Below are 16818 nucleotides of genomic sequence, written 5' to 3' on the forward strand. Positions count from 1 at the left end.
GCTGAGAAAGCTAGTGGAGAAAAGGGATTGGAGAGGGTTCAACTCTAGGGGGAGGGGGAAATAGTGAGCAAACTGGGGGACTGACCTAAGGGAAAGAGATCAAGCATGGGGAAGGGATTCAAGCCAAAAGGGAGGTATAGCTGAGGAGAACTGTTGAACAATTTGGAGTGGCCAGGCTTTAGGAGGGGAACATTGTACACAAAAAAATTAAAAATTTTGCATCTGAGTAATAATTTTTTTTGTATTGCTATATAAATGATTACTTAAAGATAGTGATTGTCTGAACAAATAAAGTCTGCAGAATTTTAAAATATTTTATGCAGAATTTGTAACTTTTTTGCACACAGTTCCTCCAAGAGTAAACTTTTCTGTAAGAAATATATACACAATTATAAAAGTGATTATGCAAGTACACAATGCCCACATCTTGGCTGGTTTCCGCTGAACCTGACATTAATATAGCATTTGTATAGCATTTGTAAGAACAACAGGATTAGCCAAACAAAATTATTTACCCATGCTAGACTATTGCATTACTGTACTAGTTACCTCTGAATATTTAAAAATATTCAAAAGTCTCTTTCTTCCTTGTGTTGGATATCTGATCTCTCAATTAACTTGCTGTAACTATCTTAGTATTAACAGACTGACTGAAATCTTCAAACCCCAAATATTTACATTTCTGAGCTCTAGCATTGTTGAAAGAGGGACTATAATTGCTAAGTAATAAGCATTTTTGTTTCTTTGAGAAAAGTAACCATATACTTTCTCTCAGGCTGATACAGTACAGTGCGCTCCAATGGAGCGCACTGTTAGCCTGCTATTGGACGCGCGTTTTCCCTTACCCCTTATTCAGTAAGGGGAGGAAAACGCGCGTCCAACCCGCGGCACCTAATAGCGCCCTCAACATGCAAATGCATATTGATGGCCCTATTAGGTATGCGCGCGGGATACAGAAAGTAAAATGTGCAGCCAAGCCGCACATTTTACTTTCAGAAATTAGCGCCGACCCAAAGGTGCTTTACTGTGCACCCTCCGACTTACTATCATGGCGATATTAAGTCGGAGGTCCCGAAGAGTAAAAAAAGTAAAAAAAAATAAATTTGAATTCGGCCCGCAGCTGTCGGGCCAAAAACCGGATGCTCAATTTTGCCGGCGTCCAGTTTTCAAGCCCGTGGCTGTCAGCGGGCTCGAGAACCAACGCCGGCAAAATTGAGCGTCGGCTGTCAAAACCCGCTGACAGCCGCCGCTTCTGGCAAAAAGGAGGCGCTAGGGACGCGCTAGTGTCCCTAGCGCCTCCTTTTCCCCGTTTCTACCGCGCCACCTAATTTGAATACTGCATCGCGCGCACCGGCGAGGGGCCGGTGCGCGCACCGGGAGAGCGGTCGTTCGTCCGCTCTCCCGCGGACTTTACTGAATCGGCCTGTCTGAAAATTAACAGAAAGTGTGTCTGCTAAAAGCAACTGTGCACTTTACAGGTACGCAAGCTATTTGAAAATTGCCCTCAATAAGACCACAAACAATACTTATCACTGAAATCCTGGAGTTCTTTATTATTGTCCTTTCTGTACTTTGTAAAAAACATTTCTTTTTAATTTAATGTATTACTTTGGCAACACATGTGAAAATGGTCATTTAATAACACTTCTTGAATCCGAAAGCAAAATCCCAGAAAAAAAACAGAACTAAAGAATAGGATGGCAGATAAAGACCACAAAGCTCATGTTTTCCCATACCTACCACAGTACTCCAAACAATACTTGATCTTTGGCAATATATTCATTCCCCCACCACCAAGAAGAAAGAAAGCGGGAAATAAAGGAAGAAAGACAGCAAGATATTCAACCTGTAGAGCACAAAGCTAAGGATAATATGCTGGGAAATAATTGAAACATAATACTTTACTGTAATCATTTTTTTCATTTTATAGAATATCTTATTCTTTTTTCAGCTACACATTTTACTAAAGGAATAATAAATGTAATGGTGGTACATTTTTCATTCAACACATAATTAAGCTCTGGAATTCATTGCCAGAGGATGTGGTTAAGGTGGTGAGTATAGCTGGGTTTTAAAAAAAGTTGTGGATAAATTCCTGGAGAAGTCCATTAACTGCTATAAATCAATAGGGAATACCACTGCTTGTAGCCAGCATTAGTAGCATGGGATCTATTTAATGTTTGGGTACTTTCAAATACTTGTGGCTTGGGTTGATCACTGACTGGGACTGATAGACCCTTGGTTTCACTCAGTATGGAATATCTTATGTTCTTATGCACATTTATGCTTGAACTACCAATGAGTTAGTGAAGGTTGCTACTACTACTTATTATTTTACCACTACTACACATACCCAACTTCCAAGCAAGGAAAGAACTCACTCAATGCAGCATTATTTGGGGTTATTTATATAATACTGATAAAGCATCATACATTTAAAATAAAGCGGCTGTTGCTGGGGTGGAAGGGAAATAGAACCAAGAGTTAAGAGAAAAAGATAAGTATGAGAGAAAAAAAATGTGTGAAGCTTGCTGGGCAGACTAGATGGGCCATTTGGTCTTCTTCTGCCGTCATTTCTATGTTTCTATATGTAAGATGATATACCACCATAAGCCACCTTAAAAGGGCCAATCCAAACACTTTGGGGAACGACAGAAAAGGAGGGGGGAAGTGTTTTTGAATGGGCTGGTTTTTGAATGAGGATCGAGTGGAAGGATCTGCTTGTGGGTTCGAATTTGTCAGGTTGCTTGGTTTGTTAATTTATTTAATTGAGTTGGGTAGAGTAGAGGTGGGGCAGAGCAGACTTGTCCTACCTAGTCCCTCAATGAGAGAGGGAGATGGTTGGGGAAATTTGGGATAGAATGGATGACAGTAATGATGATTAATATATTATATTGGAGAAATTGCTTACCTGATGATTTCGTTTTCCTTAGTGTAGATAGATGGACTCAGGGCAAGTGGGTTATGCTGCCCTGCCAGCAGCTGGAGATGGAGCAAACTGACATCACAGTATATATAACTCCTGCAGTGAACCCAGCCTGCCAGTAGTCTCTTCAAAAAGCAACTGTGGACAGACTAGCAAAAAACTTGATTAAAAACAGTCAACCATAACTGTACTCAACCAACAATAAACACTGAACTCGAGTAAGAACACAGGTACCCCATTCTAGGGACTGGATGAACACTTACCAGTAATCCCCTGGTATCCGTATCCCTGCAGGAGGACCATGAACACAATCAGTCGGCAGCCGAAGGCAGAAAGCTGAGTCCATCTGTCTACACTAAGGAAAATTAACTTATCAGGTAAGTAATTTCTCCATTTCCTAGTGTGTAGACAGATGGATTCAGGACCAGAGGGATGTACCAAAGCTACTCCCGAACAAGGCAGGAGGCTGCCCGCAGTCCAGTCAACACAGCATGTGCAAAGGCTAAATCCTCCCGGGCCTGCACATTCAGATGATAAAACCTGGAAAAGGTATGTAAGGAGGACCATGTTGCAGCTCAGTAGATCTTGTCGGGAGATGACAAATGAACCTCTGCCCATGACCCTGCCTGAGTTCTAGTGGAATGATCCTTAACCTGAGCAGGCAACGGCTTCTCAGCATAGACATATGTAGCCATGACCACCTCCTTAATTCAACGAGCTATCGTAGCCCGCGAAGTTTGTTCGCCCTGCTTCTTTCCGTCATGAAGGACAAACAGGCCGTCTGACCTCTGAAAAGGCTCATAAACCTCCAGATAGCGCACAAGCCTCTTAACATCCAAGGAACGCAGAAGGCGATATTCCCCTCGCGTTCCTGACCTTATCCAGAGACGGCAAGGAAATAGACTGATTCAGATGAAATTCCGAAACCACCTTAGGCAAGAAGGATGGAACAGTATGCAGCTGAAATTCCCCTGGAGTCACCCGAAGGAACAGCTCCCAGCAAGACAAAGCCTGCAACTCAGAAATATGACAAACAGAACATATCGCCACCAGGAACACTGTCTTCAGGGTCAATAACAACAAGGAAAGATTGCGCAGCTGTCAAAATGCAGGGCTTGCTAAAAATCCAGCACCAGTTTAAGACTCCACAACAGAACTAGCAACTGCAAGGGAGGCCGAAGGTACTTTACCCCTTTCAAGAAACGGGCCACATCAGGATGAGATGACAAGATGACACCATTCACGGCACCTCTGAAACATGTAAGAGCCGCAACTTGAAAGGTCAAGGAATTATGGGCCAATCATTTAGTCAACCCATCTTGCAAAAATTCCAAAATAAGCAGGATTTTAACCGACTTAAGAACACTACGCTCCTCGCACCAGGCCTGAAATACTCTCCAGACCTGCACATATGCTAGAGAAGTGGAGAGCTTCCGAGCGCGGAGCAAGGTAGCAGTTACCGCAGAGGAATATCCACACTTCAACAAGCGAGCCTTCTCAAGGGCCAAACCGTAAGACAGAACTGAGCTGGATCCTGATGAATAACCAGCCCCTGTTGCAACAGATCCATGTGCGGTGTAAGACGAAGAGGGTCCTCCACCAGGAGTCTCCATCTGCTGGAGATGGAGAATACTGACAGGCCTGTGTCACTGCAGGAGTATATATATATCTTGTGATGTCAGTTAGATCCCATTTCCACGTGTTGGCAGGGGAGCATAACCCACTGGTCCGGAGTCCATCTATCTACACGCTAGGAAATTATTATATATTATATGATGATTTTGTATTTTTATACTAACATAAATACAAATAGAAAATGGAAAAAAAATAAAAGTAACCTTGATAAAGCAAGTTTGTTTAGTGTAAACAGTGTTCTTCATGGACAGCATGATCGATTAACCATGATATGGAAATGAAGTCTTCAGAAGGCATCAAACAGACCCCTCTCTAATACAGCTTTTTGCTCTTCTGAGCATGTGGGAATTCCCACACAGGCGTTGCCTTGTGAGCCCTTCAGTAGATTGTAGAGCTAAGCATAGCTAGGTAGTCAACTCTCCAGGAAAGCAGCAGGTATTTAGCATGGTTAATTCATCTTGCTATCTAAGGAGGACACCATTTACGGTAAACGAGCTTGATTTCTCAGTCATCAAAAGCAGGGCTGAATTAGTCATGACATACAGGGAGTCCTAAGCTGAGGGTGGCAGCAGACCATTTGCTGAATAAGCAACCAGGACATCACCATGGAAAGCGGAATACTGGATGAACATGCTACGCAAAACTGCTTGTCCAAATTTACTGTCACTTTTTGATAAATTGTCCAGATACTAATGGGATGTGAAGGTGTGCACTGACAACAAAGTTGCAGCTTTGCAGATGTATCAATAGGTATTGCTCACAGATAAGCTACTGATGCAGCCATGGCTCTCACTTGATAAGCCTTGATGGAGTCTATAATCTGTAGGTTTGCTAGTGCATAACAATGTGCTATACAGCCTACTAGTCAACTGGAAAATATGGGTGGCTGGTTTATGCTCCCTACATTCCAGACAAAACCCCTTCATGGGATTTGGCTGGGGTGCCGGTCGGGGCTTGGGAGCTCGCTGCAGGTTGGGACGGCTGCAGGAGCTCACCCTTTGTGAATGGGCGCAAGGGGCCGGAGGATAGTAGTTCCTTTGGCGATAGAAAGACCACCTCTGACCCTACCTCGCAGACCTTCTGGCTGAGGAGGGTGGGTCTGAAGTGCTGGCAGAGAGATGCGGGAGGGTGTCATGGTGATCCTGCTCATAACAAGGTTGCTTTGATCGTTTGGATCGCCCTTAAACATTTCAGGATGAACAGTGATTGATTACCCCCTTCTTAGAGGGGAGATAACACAGCGCTTCTGTATTTCCTTTAATTTAACCCGCCATAATAGGTATTATAGAAGACGACGCAATAGAATACTGCATCCAGCACCGGTAAATGAGAGAACACGACCTGACAGTAGACTGTGGTGACGAGACCGGATGCTGGCATCGCGTACTTATACCGGAAGTGGTGTCATGTTTTGTTAAAATGGCTGTCGAGGAGATCGACGGGTGAATAAAGAAACCTTGATTGAAAATGGAACCGCAAGAATAGCGATCACCAGAGACCCGTTGAAGTTGGACTCTTTGATATTGGATTTCTAACTCTACCCCTGAAGCAGGACCTAGGATGGTCCGAAACACGATCGTGTCGGGACGATTTTAAGACGCGCTGAGCGTTAGAGAAATCTACTTCAGATAAGTACTATGCCTTAATGAATGGTGTGGTGTGAATGACTAATCTTTTGATACGAGAGCTGTTGCCTCTGTTATATTATTGGCACGGTGATGCCACAATATCATAACATGGGGTCTTTTGAATAGTTTTACATAAAATATGAAAAATTTGAAAAATATTCCATAAAAAAGTGGGTTTTCCAAAAACTCCAACAAAGAGTGTTCTTTAGAATAATAAAGTAATTTTGGACCTGTAAACTACTCATGGGCTGTACATGTTACAGACTCATGTAGCACAGAGGTCCTACAAATACAAAAAGAAATTGTGCGTGGTTCCACAATAAGATTGATGAAAATTGATATACCAGAGTCCTTATTTTTGTTTGATGTGTGTGTACATGTATATGGTTCTGGAATAAGAATTTATTTGGGCATATTTGTTGTGAGATCCTGCAACTGGACCACCACATCCCTCACTTTGTCTCCGAAGAGATTCTCCCCAGTAGACAGCAGGTCAGCAAGTCTTTCCTGTACCTCCAGTCAGAGATCCAAGGTCTGCAGCCATGCCATCCTTTGGGCACAGATTCCCGCTGCAAAGACTCTTGCAGCCATTTCAAAAACATCACAGGTGGAACACACCTCTTGTTTTCCGCAATCCATGCCCTGATGCACCAATGACAGAAAAGTGTCTTGCTGCTGTTGAGGCAGCCTGTTCGGCCGCCTCCTGCACCTGTTTCCAGAGGTTGAGAGATTATATAGAGCTGGTAGGAAGCAATGCGGGCTATAAGCATTGTCCCCAGAAAGACCTTTCTCCCAAGAGCGTCCAGCGCTCTGTGATCCTTCCCCAGGGGTGCTGAGGCATGGGTCCGAAAGCATCTAGACTTCTTGAGAGCAGATTTGATCACTACCAATTGGTGTACCAGCTGATGCTTTTTGAATCCAGTAGCCTGTTGGACAAGGTACACCTGTCCGCCTTCCTATTTACAAGAGGTATCGAGGATTTGGGAGCAACCCATCACAACAGCAATTCCTTAAAGATAACGTGCACCGGGACTGCCACAATCTCTTTAGCAGCCTCCACAAACTGGAGGATTTCTAGCATCTTGTGTCTGGCGTCCTCCTCTGTCATCAACTGAAACTGGATGGCCTCAGCCATCACCTGTACATATTCTGCGAAGGTCAGGTTCTCAGGGGGGAGATTTCCTTCGCTCCTCAGGGGGAGAACCTCCAAGTCCTCTGAGGAGGATTCTGCAGTATCCTCCCCCAGGGGTCATACAGGGCCTCATTCTCACTGAAATCCTCAGGGGATGGGGCCCTGGGTACTTGGCCTTTGTCCAGAGGCCTAGGCACTGGTGCCAGCAAAGCTGAACGGGGGACTTCAGTCCACAGTGTCAACGCCAGCCTCGTTGGAGGAACCAGCAACAATCACTGCATTGGGCAGGGGGAGCATTGGTGTCCCACCGGGCATCAATGGCCCCCTGGGAACCAGCACCAGCAGGGTTGGTAACACCCCGATGAGCACATCAAGATGCTTCAGCAGCAGTTCCAACAGCGAGTGCACAGGCACCAGTGCTGCCGTGTCACCGGCTTGATGCTCTGCAGCTCCTGATCAACTGCCAGCTGGACTCTGTGCTCCAACTCCTCCTCAAAAGTTGCTGATGCCAAAATGGACTGGGAGGAAGGAAGGGGGGCCAGGTCCTCCTCAGAGCCCTGAGGTAAACTGGCAATTGACACCAGGACCAGTGGAGACCGTCGCGGAACCCCAGCATTGATGGAGGAGAGGCACTCCTCGCCGTGGGGTCACTTCGGGAGCATCATGGCAAGCGCTGGTGCTGACCCAAGCCCTGCACCATGCATCAAAGGTGACCAGTGCCGATGTTTCTTTGGCTTCCCTCAATGCTCGGCCCAGTTTTTGCCCAGTGCTGAGGTCAAAGATAAGGACCTGATAACCTGGACCTGAAAGAGACTGACAGGGGCTGGTCCCCGGCGCACCTATCTGCTGGCGGCATTGACAGAGCAAACACCGCCGCCAATGGCGATGGCCCGGTGTCCATCAGTGCAGCTCCATGGTCCTTCGGTGTCAATGCCACTGATGCCAATGTTGATGGTTGAGACTCTCTCGCCCCCAAAGAGCTTCTCCATTTTCTTGAGGTGAGCACGACGTCCCTTCGGGGTCATCTGGTCGCACAAGTGGCACCCCCGAATGACGTGCAATGCCCCCAGGCAGAGGATACACACCATGTGGGTTCGTGATAGACAGTCCTCGGGCACTGATGAGGCCATGACAATATGAACTCAAGAGGCGAAAAACGACAACAGAGGCAGTGGGATGCATATAGGGGAAAAATAACTCATGCTTTAGCTACACTAACGGGCCAATACAGTAAGGACGCGTAAGAAAGAGTGTGGCAGTGCCGGGTGCACCCTCGTTTGCCGCACGCATATTTTGGTTCACATACCGCTCGATTCAGTATTCAAATTAGACGCAAATCCAAGTGGCGTCCAAAGTGTGTCAATGAAGCGGTAGGCGTGCGCAATCCATCTTACTGTATACAGCGGTATACAACGCCTATACAGTATCCAGGGTACGCTGGTACCTGTCATTTCAAATGTCATTCCACCAGGTAAGTAGATGGTTCTTTTCTACAGACCCCGCTGCCTTGAGCGCTCGGCTGGATGTCGAAGCCGCGACCTCGTACATCCGGCTTGGACGTCCAGCCGGGCGTTCAAGGCAGCAGGAAGGTCCATGACGTCTGAGGTCGCGAACCTGAAAATATGAATAGAAGCTGTCGAAACTCGGATAGATGACATTGTAATGGCCGCAACTGAGACAAGCTGCAAAAGAGAGGGCTTGGAGCACAGGTTCAAAGAGCTTATTGAGAAGGCCAACGATCTAGAGAATGGAGGTCGTTAGTGGAATATCAGGTTGGTGGGCCTCCCAGGAGGAGTGGAAGGCTCAGAGCCGATTTCTTTCTTTGAACGCTGGCTCCCAGAGATATTCGGGCTTGAGATGAAAGGCGGGAAGATTAAACTTGAGAGAGCGCATCGAATGCTAGGCCCGGTACTGGGAGCAGGAGGTCGGCCACACACAGCAATCATGCAGGCGCACACCTACCCTGATAAAGTAAAAATTATAAACGTGACATGAGTAAAAGGAGAAATACTTTACCAGAATGTTCTTTCAGGACTTCTCGGCCTCAGTGCAGAAGAAGAGGTCCGGATATGCCATGATTAAAAAAAAAAAAACTGCAGCAGAGAGGTTTTCAACATGCTCTGCTTTACCCGGCTTAGCTCAAAGTGATGATCAAAAGCACGTCAAGAATCTTTGAATCTCTGACGGAGGCACAGAGCTTTTTGGAGCGAGCTGGGGAGGCTTTGCCGAAGCGCAGACACACGGAGTCAGTGAGACCACTGGGGCCTAATCCAGGCCGCTATGAGGACTGAGTGCGCAGTGCGGCTGGAGTGGGGAGCAGTGGAACTCTGCAGCAGTGACAGCAGCGGTGTGCGGAATAGCACACAATCCCTTAACAATGACTTTTTCTTTTTTTTCTTTTGCGTTTTGCCTATTGCATTTTCTCTGCTTTACCTTTTTACTCTTTTTCTGATATTACAATTGCCTTGAGCGCCCAGCTGGACGTCCAAGCCCCGACCTTGAACGTCCAGATGGGCGCTCAAGGAAGCGGGAAGGTCCATGAATGGACGCCGCGACCTCGAACGTCCGAGGTCGCAGCTTGGACGTCCAGACAGGCGCTCAAGGCTCTAGAATGGAAGTAACAGCTCTGATTCTATGCCTGGCAGGGCAAGCGGGCCCAGATTGGGCCTTCCCAGCTGACCTTGCCCGCCCAGCACTAAAGTGAAAGAAACATGTTTTAAATGACTTTTGTGCAGAGAAGGTTGAAGGAGGGAGATCCAGAGGGGGCGAAGATACATCTCAAGGCAGTGGGAAGGTCCATGAACGGCTGGCCGGACGTCCAGCCGGGCGCTCAAGGCAGCGGGAAGCCGACTGAACACCACACTTAACACCAGGGTCAGGGTAGGTGATAAATATGCAGGTTAAAGACGCAGCAAATAAACTGGTTAAAAAGGCGATAATCTGGGCGCACGTTACTGTATTGGAGGGAATAGCTAAATCGATCATTAACATATCATATACATGCGGCGGGAGGAGACGGATACGTGTCCATTTCGGCAAGTGGTAAGGACGCGTAAAACCGGATACTGAATCGCAGGTTCACCTTATGCGTCCAAATTATGCGTCCAAAGCAGGTTAGAAACTGGGTAACTGCGGCCGCACTTTACTGTATCGGCCCGTATGTTATGTTCCATATTAGAAGCTACTATCCAGGAAAAAGATCTAGGCTTCATAGTGGATAATACATTGAAATTGTAAGCTCAGTGTGCTGTGGCGGTCAAAAAAGCAAACAATGTTAGGAATTATTAGGAAGGGAATGGTGAATAAAACAGAAAGTGTCTTAATGTCTCTATCACTCCATAGTGAGACCGCACCTTGAGTTCTGAGTACAATTCTGGTTGCCACATTGCAAAAAAAGATATAGTTGCACTGGAGAAGATACAGAGAAGGGTGACCAAAATGATAAAGGGGATGGAACAGCTCCCCTATGAGGAAAGGCTAAAGAGATTAGATCTGTTCAGCTTGGAGAAGAGATGGCTAAGGGGGATATGATAGTGGTCTATAAAATCATGAGATTAGACCAGGTAAATGTGGATCGATTATTTACTGTTTCAGATAACAGAAGGACTAGGGGGCATTCCATGAAGTTAGCAAGGAGCACATTTAAAATAAATTGGAGAAAATTCTTTTTCACCCAAAGCACCATTAAGCTCTGGAATTTGTTGCCAGAGGATGTGGTTAGGGTAGTTATTGTAGTTGGGATAAAAAAAATATTTGGATAAGTTCTTGGAGAAGTCCATTAACTGCTATTAATCAAGTTAACTTAGGGAATAGCCACTGCTATTACTGGCATTAGTAGCATGGGATCTACTTAATGTTTGGGTACTAGCCAGGTACTTGTAAACCTTTAATTGGCCACTGTTGGAAACAGGATGCTGAGCTTGATGGACCCTCAGTCTGACTCAGTATGGCAACTTATGTTCTTATGGACTCTGTTTGGGTGGAGCCAGTACTAACCTGGCTACCTCCAATCCAGGAACATTCAGCGCAGTTCCAATTACATGGAAAGAGAACTCCTGGAGACACCAACCCATGACACAAGGACTAGAACCACTTCACAGAGATTCTAATAGAGTATCCCTTGCATCAGGGGTAAATGTAACTATTTCTTGTGAGAGTAAATATGATATTCTGGAAAGGAGTGGATGCAAAGTAACCTCCTTATCTTTAGCCACTAAAGAGGTAAAAAAAAAGTCCTCAACAACTCTGCCACTCGGTAAATGGGCTGATGTGCTTCTGGCTGGTCATTGGAGGTGGCATGTGCTCTTTAGAAATTAAGATGAAATCTTAATGTACTTCCTCTGGGCTCTCTAAAATTTGTTCTGGAGGTCTGTTGGAAATTAAGGGCACCAGGGCGTAAATGGAGTCTGGTGTGTCTAGCCACAAGCCTTGTTCCAGTACTGGAAGCAAGTGAAGTACATCTCTTCCTGCTCCTGATAACGTCTGTAAATGTATAGAAGGTGATTTAATAAATAGAAGCGTTGGAAGCACTGCAACCCAGTGTGTCGACAATTTGTCGAAGCCTGAGTCCTTGCTCCAAGGACTGAGGCTTCGATGGAGGGAGCATCAATGGTGTTTAGGATCAATACTTTGAATGCTATGGGATTCAGCTCATATAGTGCTCCTTAGCAGGATGCGTCGTCTACTTTGGTGAATGATGCCACAAGGGTATTGATGCTGCATACCTCAATAGTACCAGGAGTGGGTGCGCCAACGAATGTGTTGGGTGCATCGCCAGCATCAAATGCCAATGCTTCTTCTATGCTGGTGACATACTCCAAAGAGTGATGCTTTTTCATTTTTGTAGTTGCTGAGGTTTTGAGCTTGCAAAGGGTTTGTTAACACCTGGAAATGGCATATTTTCTGTTTGCTCGACCCCGAGTAGGTGGAGGAGCCCAAGGACTGCTCCAGCAAAGGGGAAAGCTTAGCGAAGGAGCTCCTGCTCAATTCAGCATTCAGGGAGCTCAACAAGGCTCCATCTCGGAGGACTGACTGCAGTTCTTTAGAGACTTACGCAGTTTCTCTATCTTCCAGACCATGCACTTCTGAGATCATAGAGACATCTTGCCGCAATGTTAACAGTTGGCCTGGTTGTGACTCATTCCCAGGCACTGGTAGCAGACGGCATGCCTATCTGTAATGGACATTTTCCTACTGTGCACACAGTCCTTGAAGCCAAGAACAGTATGCTTCTTGGTGCCAGACATTTCCATGAAGAAAAAATATGTATTTTTGAAAAAGCACCAAAAAGGCAGCAAAGCAACTTAATCATTAAAAAGTATGAAGAATAAAACTACTGGGTTATCAACCAAGAAAAATAACAGAGATAGGATACATGTCCATGCTGATACTCGGGGAAAAAAAAAAAAAAGACTAAGAGGCTCATGAGGCAATGCCTGTATGGGAATTCCTGCATAGGCTCAGCAGGGTAAAAAAGCTCTATGAGCTTAGAGAGAAGAGTCCATTCGGCACCATCGGATTATGTCACCTACATGTCACGACTAATTCAGCCCTGCTTGATGACAGAGAAAATGAGCTTCATTAAAATTTATTTAAAAGGAAAACGGCCAATTTCTGTGCAATTATTTAAGCAACTATGTCATTTTTAAATGATCTTCATAAAGGAACTTTTCAACATTGGGAGCCCAATTTTATAATAAAGAATTTAGGACTGAAGTGCACGGGGAGTCAGCCATAATTTTCAAATTGGATTTATGGGCATAAGTCTCGTTTGAAAATCAGCAGGTATGTGTGAACTCTTGTGCGGCATACACACACACACACACACACACACTTACACCTGTATGAGAGCAGGCTCATTGTTCACGTGCATACTTTTGCTTTAAAAAAAAAAAAAGTAAGTAAATGACTTCCCTGCCATATCTAATCTCCCAATTCTATCTAAAAAAAAAGTTGTTTAAAACAATTTCAATATTTTTAAGATGATCATTCTATTCTAGATCTTCATCAGTTTAGGTTTTGTGCAGGTGAAAGCATGGAAACCTTATTACTTTCACTTTTTGATATTTTTCAAAGGGGTTTTCATAGTGGAAAAAAATTCTTTTTGGTGCTGCTTAATCTAACTGCAGCCTTTGAGACAGCTGATCATGATCTTGTTTTAACAGACTTAGTGAAATTGGTATGGCCAGTATTGCCCATAAATGGTTTACATCATATTTAAAAGGAAGTCATCAAAAAGTGGTATATAAAAACTGCTAAGTCTCCTTTATTTGATCTTAATACAGGGGTTCCACAGGGATTGGCATTATCGGCCTCCCTTTTCTATGTGTACTTAGCCCCTATTTGTAAAATATTCGAGTCTTAATGTTGATTTTCGCATATTTGCTGATGATATTCAATTTTATTTACAAATTGATGGGTCAGTACATTTTGTATTAGAAAGAATGAAGTTTATTATAACTTCTTTAAACCAATGGTTGAAGACAAAATCTAACCTTGAATATGAAGAAAACAGAAATTCTGTATTTTGCAAAGATTCCAGAGAGAAATCTTGTCCAATTTGTCGATTAATGGAATTGCTATTCCTATATTAAGTCAAGTACGTAATTTGGGTGTTCTAATATTTATTTATTTATTTATTTATAAACTTTTCTATACCGTCATTAAGTTAGGTACCATCATAACGGTTTACAATAAGGCACAAATAATAATATTGGAAAACATAATAAAATCTATCATTAAACAGGTGCCAAGAATTTACGGTAACATAGTTCGTTTATAATTACTCATAATTGGAAGTGTTTTATCATGTTATATCATGTCCATTCTTTATTTTAACAGGTTTTAAAAATTCTAAAATCAAGGGCAAACATTTAAAAATAAAAATAGAATATAAACCCGTGTGGATTGGGGTAGTGGGCTTGAGTGTTCTGCAGATCGCTTATCTTATTCCCTGTGTTTTACTCTCCTCTCTCTATGTTGTACGCCTGTTTAAATAACCATGTTTTTAAATGTTTTCTGAAGATTTTGATGTCTGTTTGTAAGCGGATCTCGATAGGCATGGAGTTCCATAACATAGGACTAGCTAAGGAAAGTGCTCTTTCCCTTACTTGGGTTAGTTTAGCTATTTTAATTGAGGGGATGGTTAGTAATGCTTTATTTGCTGATCTCAGGTTTCTGTTAGGGACGTGTAGGCGAAGGGCTGTATTCAGCCATTCAGTTTTTTCATTATGTATTAATTTATGTATGGTACATAGCTTTTTATAATGTACTCTTTGCTCGATGGGTAACCAGTGTAAATCTATTAGGGTTTCGGAGATGTGGTCTCTTTTACTTTTACCAGTCAGAATTCTGGCAGCCGTGTTCTGCATTATTTGGAGTGGTCTAATCGTTGTGTGTGGTAATCCAAGTAGGAGTGCATTGCAGTAATCAGTGCTAGCAAAAATTAGAGCTTGTAACACTGAACGGAAGTTATTTATTGTAAGTAGCGGTTTTAGTCTTCTGAGGGTCATTAGTTTGGCGTATCCTTCCCTTACTTTCAATGATATGTGTTGTTTTAGGTTAAGTTCTGTGTCAATTATCACTCCGAGGTTTCTCACTTTCTCTGAAAGTTTTGTTTGGTTGTTTTTGAGTATGATAGGGTTTTGGATGATTTCCATGTTTTTGTGTTCTAATAGTAGGAACTCTGTTTTCTCTATGTTAATCACTAATTCCATCTGGTTCAGTAATTGTTTGATGATATCCAGATACATGTTTGCTATGTTCAGTGTCTTTTCAATAGTGTCATCAATGGGTAAGATTAACTGAATATCATCAGCATAAATGTAGTGTGTGATGCTTAGACCCGCTAGTAGGTGACATAATGGCAGTAAGTATATGTTGAATAGGGTGGCTGATAATACTGATCCCTGAGGGACTCCTGTTTGAAGGTTTATTTTATTTGACCTTGCATCTTTTATCTGTACTTGGTAGTATCTGTTCTCTAGGTATGATTGGAACCATTTGATTGTTTTGTTACTTAATCCTATTTCTTCTAGTCTATTTAGTAGTATGTTATGATTTACAGTATCAAAAGCTGCTGATAGATCAAGCATCATTAGTATGTACCGCTTACCACTGTCAAAGCCTCTCATGATGTTATCTGTAAGTGCCAGCAGTAGCGTTTCTGTGCTGTAGTTTTTGCGAAAACCATGTTGTGACGGATAAAGGATATTGTTATTCTCTAAGTGTTCAGCAAGTTGTTTTTGTATGGCTTTTTCTATTAGTTTTGCGATTAGTGGTAAGTTAGATACCGGCCTATAATTGTTCCGAATGCTCGGATCACTGTTTTTTTTCTTTAAAATTGGTTTTACAATTGCCCCTTTTAGTGATTCTGGCAATGAACCTTCTGTTAAGGATAGGTTGATCATCTTTGTTAATGTTGGGGATACTGTGTTGGCTACTTTCTTTTTGTCCATGGTTGGTATAGTGTCTACTGCATGTGCGGCGGGGTTTATTCTTTTTAGCATGGCTTTGACTTCTAATTCTGAGATTTCATTGAATTCAGTCCATTGATTAACATCTCTTTTTTGCATTATAATGTTTTGTTTGGTTGTGTTAGGAATCTTGTTTTTTAGGTTCATAATTTTTTCATTAAAGAATGTGGCTATTTCATCACATCTATTTTCTGGTATATTTTGGGGAGTATCAGATTTATCATTGGTGAGATTTTTTACAATGCTGAATAGTGTTCTTAGGTTATTAGAAAATTTTTCTATTTTATTTATTTATTTATTTAGGGATTTTATATACCGATTTTCTTGATACAGATCAAATCAACTCGGTTTACATAGAACGATAGTACATTAACAGTAACTAGTCAAACCTCAAAAGAGGAGACAGATTAGGAGCAGAAGGTAAAAGTTACATTATAACAATGGTGAATAACTTGGAATTGGAAATGAAGAGACAGATAATCAAAGTAGAGAGATATAACAGAGAGAAGGGGGTTGAAGCCAACCTCAGGAGAATAACTCTAGCATTATAACATGATTATATGACATTCTGCTAGTTATTGAAGTACAGCTGATTGAATAATATCTTAGTAGAATATAGTCTAGGAGACAGGAAAGGCTCTACAGAAAAGCCAAGTCTTCAGTTTCTTCTTAAAATCTATGAGGCAGGTTTCCTGTCGAAGGTCTGGGGGTAGTGTATTCCAAATGGTGGGGCCTGCTGTTGAAAAAGCCCGGTCCCTGATTGTTAATTTTTGTACCAATTTGATTGAGGGAACATGAAGGGATCCCTTATAGGCATCTCTCAAAGGTCTAGCTGAGGAGTGTAATTTGAGAGGGTGTAGTAGGTCTAGTGGAGTCTGGTGGTGGATGTTTTTATGAATAATGGTAAGGAATTTGTGAACAATTCTAAAATTAATTGGAAGCCAATGTAGGTTTTTTAGAATGGGCGTGATGTGATCTCTGCGCTTAGTGTTGGTCAAAATCCTTGCAGCTGCGTTTTGGAGT

General features: G+C 43.1%; 1 protein-coding gene across 2 annotated transcripts in view; it reads right to left on the bottom strand.

Annotated features, from left to right (window-relative positions):
- The window catches only part of MYBL1 (MYB proto-oncogene like 1), a 489278-nt gene that overhangs the window by 146721 nt on the left and 325739 nt on the right, over positions 1 to 16818 (bottom strand). The gene's annotated exons all lie outside the window — the stretch shown is intronic.

This window comes from Rhinatrema bivittatum, chromosome 2, assembly GCF_901001135.1.
Source record: "Rhinatrema bivittatum chromosome 2, aRhiBiv1.1, whole genome shotgun sequence".
Classification (NCBI taxonomy): domain Eukaryota; kingdom Metazoa; phylum Chordata; class Amphibia; order Gymnophiona; family Rhinatrematidae; genus Rhinatrema; species Rhinatrema bivittatum.